Genomic DNA, 9,671 nt, shown 5'->3' with positions numbered 1-9,671 from the left:
AACTCACATAGCCGAAACTGCAGACTACATGTTCACATTCCGCTCCAAACAATTACCAGCACAGTCCCTTGATGCCACTTAGATATTGTATCGAAGTGGCAATATATCGGTTTGATTATAAAGCTAGTTGTTCAGTTTATTTCACTCACAGTCACCAATCAAACTGAGAAAGTTAACCGGGGTTCGGGTTCCATTAACCCTGTGCTGGGGCACACAAGGAGTAGACTTTATTTGTCGACAGCTCATCTGAAATGTATTTTAATGTAATTGAAATCTCATTCTTTTATAATGCGTGAATATTCCTTTAGAATTTTCGACCAGAGGAAATCTCCCCGACAGCGTGGACATCACACTGTAAACACCAATGTTACAGGAGAATGGAATCGACCAGTTGTCACAGATTGGCATAAAATAAAGAAACCATCAGTAAAGAAACGGATCCGGGCCCGTTGAATACAATCCGACAATTTCGATGAAGCTTTCCTCACACCAAATATGGTGCACATTCAGTGATTGGCTCCAGGGTGTGGTACTTTATGCTGTGACTGTCAGTTTCTCTGATCAAACCTGCTTTCAAATGGAAGTTATAGAGTCACACCTTGTGGTAGCAGTGCCTGCGGCAGCTCTGCCCACGGCTTCGGTTTGCAGCTCTTGCTTTGACGTGCCTTGTGTTATTGGAGCGATTGCTGAAGCTGTTACGGGACTGTAAATATCAGGGAGGTACTTGTACATTGACTGTCGTGTTTCCTCTCAGTATGCGGCTCTATCGCACAGTAATACACAGCTGTATCCGCGTTCTCCGTGCTCTCAATGGCCAATTGGCCACGTTTCTCCACAGTGGAAATATCCAGTTCAAATCGGTCCCTTCTTATTTGGCCAAGCGATACGCGCGTTATTACAAACTCTAGTTGATGACCGGGTTTCTGTTTGTACCACTGCATGAAGTAAATGCCGTTTTTTTCATCATTCAGGTTATCTGCACCGAATCCCCGCTCCGGACTGTTATCGCAGCTGGAGACTGCAGCACTCGCTCTGAGAGACATCGATCTGTAAAAGCATTCAGATAATAAAACACTGTAGCAAGGCGAATAAGAAATACTGTGGGTTGTTGAAGACAGCTCCTGTACCTACATTTTAGCAGCACCAGAATAATGGGTAACATATTCACTTGTACCGAATAATACATCATTGCCGTTATGATGTCAAGAATAAAACGGCTCTCGACTCGCATCAGAAGACCCCGATCCGAGTGAACACGTTGGACAAGTCGCTGACTATCATCAGCGCAGTCCAGTTAAAGCGACAATCACGTGGGTTTTCTGCTCTTGGATTGGCAGGAATTGGACATTGTTCACCTGCGGTTCACATCACCCGTCTCAGTTGTCTCATGACCAGCATCTTCCTCTCCTCCTTGTGTGGGGAGGGGGCTGGAGGGGGGGGTTGAGGGAACTGAGGTGAACGCCATCGCTTCGTGATAGTGACTCTCCGAAGAGGCATACTCGGCGTTGGGTGCTTGTAACCAATTCAAACTCTAACGCTTTCTCTGCAGAATTGAAAGAGCCTGTAGAACTCTACCCCGCAAACGATTCAACGCCATCATTGCAGTGTGATAAACTAGTTCCTTACAGAATGGATGCAGGCTCTGCATCTGTAGCCCACATCAGTAACAACTGATATCTAACAGTTCTCTCACAAAGCGGACTGCAACAGTGCGGCTACTCAGCATGTGGGTTGTGAAGGAGGCATTTCTAAAAAGCCAAGTTGGGTTGCAGTCTATGACATTACAGGAGAATGGATCTATATATATCCGGAGCGGGAATGAAACCCATATCGAGGAATTCTGATCGGGAAGCACAGGATTATTCATGAGATAATTTACATGAGAACATAAGGAGTATACCATATAACCTGCTCCACCGTTCCATAAGATCATGACCGATCTTTGATATCAACGTCACTTTCCCACCTGCTCCCCATATCTTTTGATTTCCCTATAATCCCAAATTATTTATTTCAGCCTTGAATATACTCAATGATTCAGCATCCACAGTCCTTTGTGGTAGAGAAGGCTAAGGATTCACCGCCCTCTGGGTGAAGAAATTGCTCCTCATCACAGCCTTAAATGGCCGACCTCTTGTCCTGAGACTGTGATCCCAGGTTCTTAGCTCATCAGGCAGGGGAAATCACCTCGCAGCATTTATCCTATCAATCCCACTTAGAATGTTAGACGTTTCTGTGAGACGACCTCTCATTCTTCTAAACTGCAGAGCGTATAAATGTATACCTGGTCCAATTAATTCTGTATAATTCCATTAGTATTACCATCAGGGCACTGTTAACCATGACTCTAGTGAGCTTTCCCTGATAGTACAGTTCTCTGGTGAACTAACAATGATACGCTATGTTATGAGAGTACTTCATCGAACCCTGATATTCGAACAATCATATTTTTTGGATAATCTGAGAACTGTTCTGATGTTCAGATAGCCAGGGTGTGAGAAATCCAGTGTTTATTCCCTGAACTACTCTGTAGTTTCTGATTATAGGAACCGAGGTTGGAACCCTTTTGAATAAATGTACAGAGAACCAACAAAGGAATTTCATCTTTAGATTAATAACAGATAGAAGGAAGTTCATACACTTATGCATAAAGTGCGGAGATAGGGGATGAGAAGAGACAGGCATCGGAAAGGGCATGGAAAGATAAAAGGGGAGATAAGGCGCCACAGATCGATTAGCGAAGTTATTTTTTTAATGATACATGGGAATTGAAATCACCACTTCTATTATAGTGCCTGTGGAGTTCACCGGTTGTTGAGTGTTGTGTACTTTTCCCTTTTAAGAATCTCCCTGTAACTCTCATTGTGTGGGCTGCATGGTACAGAAATACGATGTCGGAGTTGTCAGAGATTAGTCCTTTGCAGGGAATTAGCTCAGTTATCTTTCTACTTTAATTAAACGTAGAAGATAATCGGTCAGTGAAGTCATGGCTCCTACCATAATATAAACCAGTACACATATGGGGTAAACTAGCTTGTTTTCAAGGTGCAGGTTATTGTGACATTACTTTCATCTTCAAACTTCATTTCAAGAACCGCCTTTTTCTATGTGTATTAGGGGCTCCATGCTAACACTATATAAATAATTATCATCATCATCACCGTCACCATTTCACCAATAATAACACCAGAATTGCATCAGTCAGGGAGAGAACGGATTTTTACTGGGAAGGAAATATTACTGAGAAGAGATATAATGATCAAGAGTCGTGCCAGAAGGCCCTTCATGATGCACGCTGAGTCTGTAACTCTGCAGTCCCGTAAATCCTCTGTCGGAGCAGAAATATTGATGCGCGCCCCACTGCAACGCTGAGCCATACAATGCCAAGCAGGCGACTGTGGCAACAATATCTCCAATAACACAGGGCAGGCAAGGCGAGGCAACGACTGAGCATAAAACGGGATCTGTGGGCGGGGCTGGAATGGGCAGTGCTAGCCCACATGTGTAATCTACATGTAAGGAACTGAATTCAATACTAATGTCTACTTCGCAAATTATGTAACTCTGCCTCTCTATAACAGCTGTCTCACTTTCACATTCCTTACAAATTCGGGGACAGCAGGCTGGCGATAGGAATTGTAGAATTATTCAATAATTAACAGTCTTCACCAGTGAAGTGGGTTAAAACCAGGGGTTGAAACTAGGAAACTATGGCACAATGAACAAAATGGCAACTGATCGGAAGGTTCTGGTGATGCATATCTCGTTTCCAATTGCTGAACTCATGAAACTGTAAATGAATGTAAAGCAATGATGCTAAAGCTGCAGGGAATAGATTACTTCTGACGGTGAATAATTAAAATGTTTGCTCATCGAGGTTCTTTTCAGGTATTGATCATCTGTTGGACACTGCCCGAGGGAATCTGCAGAATTCTGTCCTGTAGAAAACATTCCTGGTTACCCATGGAAACAGAGCGAACAACATATCACGCATCTGTCTTTCTCTAAGAATATATCTGCCTGTATCTCTTTGTGTACACAAGGAGACAAAGAGACAGAAAGAGATAGCTTAGTTTTAGTGACTTGTTAATGATGGTAGGATAGGTTGCTAAACAGAAAAACACAGAGGCATTGAGACAACAGAACATCGGAAAGACAGGCAGAAGCACAGACGTAGAGACAGGGTCCGACAGAAAAGCTGGAACGTAAAGAGATAGAGAGGCATTCATACAGACGGACAGAGAGAGACAGTTAGAGAGCGATACAAATAGACTGACAATTAGACAGACATTTGGTTACACCTGGAGATTGATCAATAGAAGAGAGGGAAGGACACCGATCGAGAGAGACAACGAGAGAGAGAGAGAGTCAAAGAGAGAGAGACCGAGGCAGACCTGGAGATCGAGGTATAAAAGATAGTTGTGTCTATAGTGGAACGGACAGACAGATACAGATGGATAGATAACTTAAGCAACCAAATCAAAACGATGTTGGGCCACAGATAAGGAAAATTTCAAACCACATAATGACCCACACTGGGATCTCGCACATCACCCGATGTCTCCTCTCAGATGCTGCTTGCGGACAGAAGGCGAGTATTTGAAATGTTCCTGTCTGCACAAGGAGGCCCCGTCATTTTCTGAACCTAACCAAGAGCCAAGTTTCAATGAGCAGCTGCTGATCAATTTCGCTGTCTGTGTCCATCGTCAGTGCCCGCGGACCTGGCACACAGGCTCTGTGTGCTGTAGTACTTTGTTCTGGACATGTGATCATCCGATCCCGGGAATGGGAAAGGATTCTCTCTGACCCTTACCAGTGTTTTGAAATCGATTCTCACGGGAAATGGGGAATCGAGTTGAGGGCTTAGCTGTTGACGAAAAATATTCAATTTGATAGAAATATATGCCTAGTACTGTGTTATCGCAATGGCGCTAGCTTGGAATTCACATTAACGAGAGTTTACTCTCAAACGTTTTGTCTGAATTTCTGTGTTTTATGTGCATGTCGGTATATGCATTTCTCTGTTTATTTCCAATGCTCTATAACAGGCTTGAAATGGATATAGGAAGATCCTCTTTGGTCACTTGTTCAAGGTCATTCATCTGACAAGTCTTTCAATAACTCCCAAGCATCTTAAAAGTTGTATGCACCTGGGTTCACATTGGTACGTGGGTGCATGCGTAAATCTGTGTGTGTATATAAGCCTGTGTTTATTTCTGCGTGTATGATTCTGTGTTTGTGTCTCCATGTGTATATATCTGTCTGTATATCTCTGTATGGGTACGTGTGTGTTTATACTCGGCAAGGCATTTTCGACAGACTCTCCCAAACCCGCGACTTCTGGCACCTAGAAGGACAAGGGTAACAGGCATATGGGAATACCATCACCTGCAAGTTTCCCTCCAAGGTACACACCATACTGACTTGGAAATATATCGCCGTTGCTTCATCATCGTTGGGTGAAAATCCTGGACCTCACTCCCTAACAGCACCGTGCGAGTACCTTCACCACATGGACTACAGCGGTGCAAGAAGGTGGCTCACCAGCACGTTCTTAAGAATAATTAGGCATGGCCAATAAATGCTTGCCTTCGCTGTGATGGCCACATCCCGGAATTAATTAACAAATGTACGTGTGTCTGTGTTTATACAAACATTTGTATATGTGCATGCATGTTTTTTTAAGTATGTGTATGTGTTTGTATGTCTATATATCAGTGTGTAAGCGTGTATGTTTATGTGTATATCTTTGTCTCTATCTATATGTCTGTATCTGTGTTTCCAAAGCAATGTGTCAAGCTTGTAATATACACAAGATGGCGCTCTCTGGTCACTTGCTAAATGTCATGATCAGCAGCTTCAGCAAGTGGATGTTTTGAGAGATACAAATGGGTGGGGAGAAGAAATCCCAGTCCGTCTGATGAGATCACCACACTGCCTGAAACTCTGCCTGACTCTGGTTGCTGCCCTGATCACAGATCGATAATATTGGCAATTTCCTATAACATTCCCCATTCCTCATTTAATTTCCCATCGCCATTTCTGGGTGATTATTCTCATTCTCTTACTCCATCTAACCTGTTGTGCGTGCATTGTTTATTTTCAGATATGAGTATCGGAGACTCGGTGTCCCATCAGAGCAGGGAGTTGGATCCAAAAAGTTGCAGATTCACTCATAACCTGCAGTTACTCTTTATCGGATTCAGCTACAAACTAAAGCCTGTTCTGCTATCGTCAGTATCCCCACGAAGCCGCACAGTATCTGCTTAGAGCCGATGGTTATGGGACTAACGAGCCAATTCAGAGCTTTGAACACTTCAGCAGGAGTCTCAACCGGACCTGCGTTACATTGAATTTGTCCATGAAAGGCTTGAAGACAAAAGACAGTGCCTCATATTACTGTGTCCTGAGACAACCCGAGAATAAGGGTCTCTCGGGCCTTTTACAAAAACTGAGCAAAAGATAGTGTCAAAGCTGGGTTCCAGGGAAATACTATGGATTGATTACCCAAGGCGATAAAAGGAAAATTATCGACAAGATATAGCCTGAAGTGATCGTGTTCCTCCAGTTAAAGTGATTCCTGCAAATGTTGAATTAACTGACATTTCTGAACCATTTTAGCCCGGCATCAAATTCAAATATTTCCACCCCTAGTGTCAGCACACACATGCAGATCTCTGGGTTGAATAACATCGATCAATCTCTAAAAGTACAAGCTCTGGGTTTGCTACAGATCTGTTAGGTGACATCTTAAAAGCTATGTCGCCGGTGCCGAGGGCTGTCCTCTTATCATGTCGCTCATCGTCTTGTGGCTTCGAACATTGCACGAGCTCATTGGAAGTTTTGGGAACAAAGCGTTACCAAGCATTGAATTGGTTTAGATTATTTTTCACTTTTCACCATACTGAGAGATAGACAAAAAGAAAGAGAAAGGCACCGAGTTAAATCGATTGATAGAGAGGCCCAGTTATACAAAGTGACTGAGAGAGAGAGAGAGAGAGAGAGAGAGAGAGAGAGAGAGAGAGAGAGAGAGAGACGGCAGATGGAGAGTGAGAGGCTGAGAGGGAGAGACAGAGTGAGACAAATCGAGAGAAAGGGAGAGAGAAGGACACCGAGTTAAATGCAGTGAATGACGCCGAGTCAGAAGGAAAGAAAGAGTTAAAGGTATAGAGATAGAAGGAGATAAAAAGTGAAAGGCAGAAAGAGAGAGACGGACAGGCAAAGAGACAAGAAGAGAGGGAGAAAGAAAGAGAGAATGAGACAGAGAAAGAGACAGAGAGAGACAGAGACGGGCAGAGAGATAGGTAGAGAGCGAGGGAGAGAGAGAGAGAGAGAGAGAGAGAGACATGACTGACTGACTGACTGACTCACATAGCTCGGCAACGAAAGAGTTCGTAGGGAGACATCAGTGATTGGTCCACAACTAATACTGTTTCTAACGCAGCCGCTGCGAGTTCCGAAAAAACAGCCAATCCTATCGCTGGGAAACGCCCCTTGTCTCCCAATAAATGAAGCCTGCCCCTGATCTGAGTTTACTTTTTAATATGACTCCAGAAGTGCGAATATAATTAAAATATTCTGTTAGTTTCTGTCGAACGCTGAACCAGACACCATGTGCTCTCCATGTTCCTTACTGATAATAATGGTCGTGCTGCCCTGTGAGTCCATGTTTAAAAGGTCAGTGTGTGTTCCATAGGTAATATTTATTCACAGACTTCTCACACGTTCTGTATTTTATTACAGGTACGGGTGGTCAAGATTCAGTGTCCCAGCATCCGTCTGAATTAACGGTCCAGGAAGGACAGACCATAATATTGAACTGCAGCTACTCGACAGCGTACGCTGGCTCAACTCTCTTCTGGTACATACAGTACCCCGGGGCAGCTCCGACATATTTACTGAAGCGATATAGCTCAGTGTCAGGCGACAAGTCTACAGATTTCCCAGACCGGTTCTCAGCTGATTTGGACCAAGACAAGAAAAAGGTTCCTTTAAATGTCGCCGGGGCTGTTGTCTCTGATTCTGCTGTGTATTTATGTGCGCTGAGCGCCCCACACTGTTACAGGAACGGAGTGAGCCCGTACAAAAACCTGCACAGGGCTCTCACCAGCTATCAGTGAATCAGATCTGGGACTTGGATTGTGATCAGATAAGAGAATGGAAACCAAATTATAAAGACGAGTTTGGCCAGATGGCCGGTTTCTGTCCTGTGCACTCTGTACTTCCATGTAATATCTCAGTTTTTATCGGCCGTGGGTATTTCTCATGACCAGTGAGCAGATATTTTAAAGGGTATCACCGGCACTGATACCGGGTCAACATGAACAATTTTCCTTCACTGCTCGCACCTTTCAAAGTGCCAACATTGGATTTAAACCACGTCCTATTCTCCGTTACGAGGAGAACAATTTCATTTCATTCCCAGCTTTCCTCTCTGCTCAATTAATTAGAGATTAAAGGACACGTTAGCTGATTGGTTGATTTGGAGAACAAAGGAACCGCGAGTCGATTGGATATTATCTGTTGACTCTGACACGAATGAACCAGTCGGCAGAGAGACCAGATATTATTCAACAACTTCGAAACACTTGCCTAAAACAATTATAAGTTCAGCACGTTCTGTTCAAATCCGCCATCAACTCTCTGCAAATATGTTTAATTTTTCATGTTATTCATTTGTCACAGCTGCAAGTTTTATTCATGTCAATTGCATCACCATTTCGATTAAGCGCCGGTTATTTATTTTTTACTCTGTAATTACCAGGATACGGCAAAATTCACCTTTCTATGTCTCGCATTTTCTTGAGAATAGTCGGCAGCGAAGCACAGCGTGCAATGTCTGGGCCAACTACAAGGGGGCGGCAATACCCCATCCTTAGCCTTCCGTGAAGTCCCAGCCCTCCATTAGGGCAGCACACTTGTTTGCTGCATCAAATCATTTTAGTGTGTTAACTGGATATGGTGAACCAGTTAGCTGTCGAAACTTCCTCGAATGGAGAAAATACATTGTGAATGTCAAAATCCTGACGTGAAGATCTGAAATACAGAGAAACCTTCAGTTCAATAAATTGGCACAATATTTGTTGAAAAGCAAGATGATTACGCAGAAAATTTCACATAACTTGATTCAACGACCAGTGATGGTGAAGAAACGTAGCAGATACAATCATCAGTGTAATGTGATGTCAGTCACATGTTGAATTGGTTCAGGAACTTTGTAAAATGAATTCTCTGGATGTGGGCGACGCTGGCAAGGCATTTATTTTTTTAATCTCAAGTTGCTCTTTTACAACTGACTGTCTTGCTGATTCACTTTTCAAAGCAGTTAAGAGTCATTTACATTCGTAGAGGAACGGAGTTGTCATCTCAGGACAACTGGGTACTGGCAATAATTACCAGCGACACCTGTGGCCTGAGAATGAATTAGCAGCCCACTTCTGTTTATCCAATCGCACTCGGTCTCTGCCTGATATATCCAATCATCTCAAGGACTGTTAGCAAACAATGTTCAATTGCTTAACCTGCAGCACGTTATTTGTTGGTGAAGAATGCTGCCATGAGCGGCTCAGTGCAAATACTGGATGATCTTCCCAGCAAAGGAGCGAACACAGGAAATCAGCTCTAAAGGTGGAGGAATGCACTGCCTGGGACTGTCTGAGATCATGCATTTC

The sequence above is a fragment of the Pristiophorus japonicus genome, chromosome 23, assembly GCF_044704955.1.
Source record: "Pristiophorus japonicus isolate sPriJap1 chromosome 23, sPriJap1.hap1, whole genome shotgun sequence".
NCBI classification, from domain to species: domain Eukaryota; kingdom Metazoa; phylum Chordata; class Chondrichthyes; family Pristiophoridae; genus Pristiophorus; species Pristiophorus japonicus.
This window is presented reverse-complemented; position numbering follows the sequence as displayed.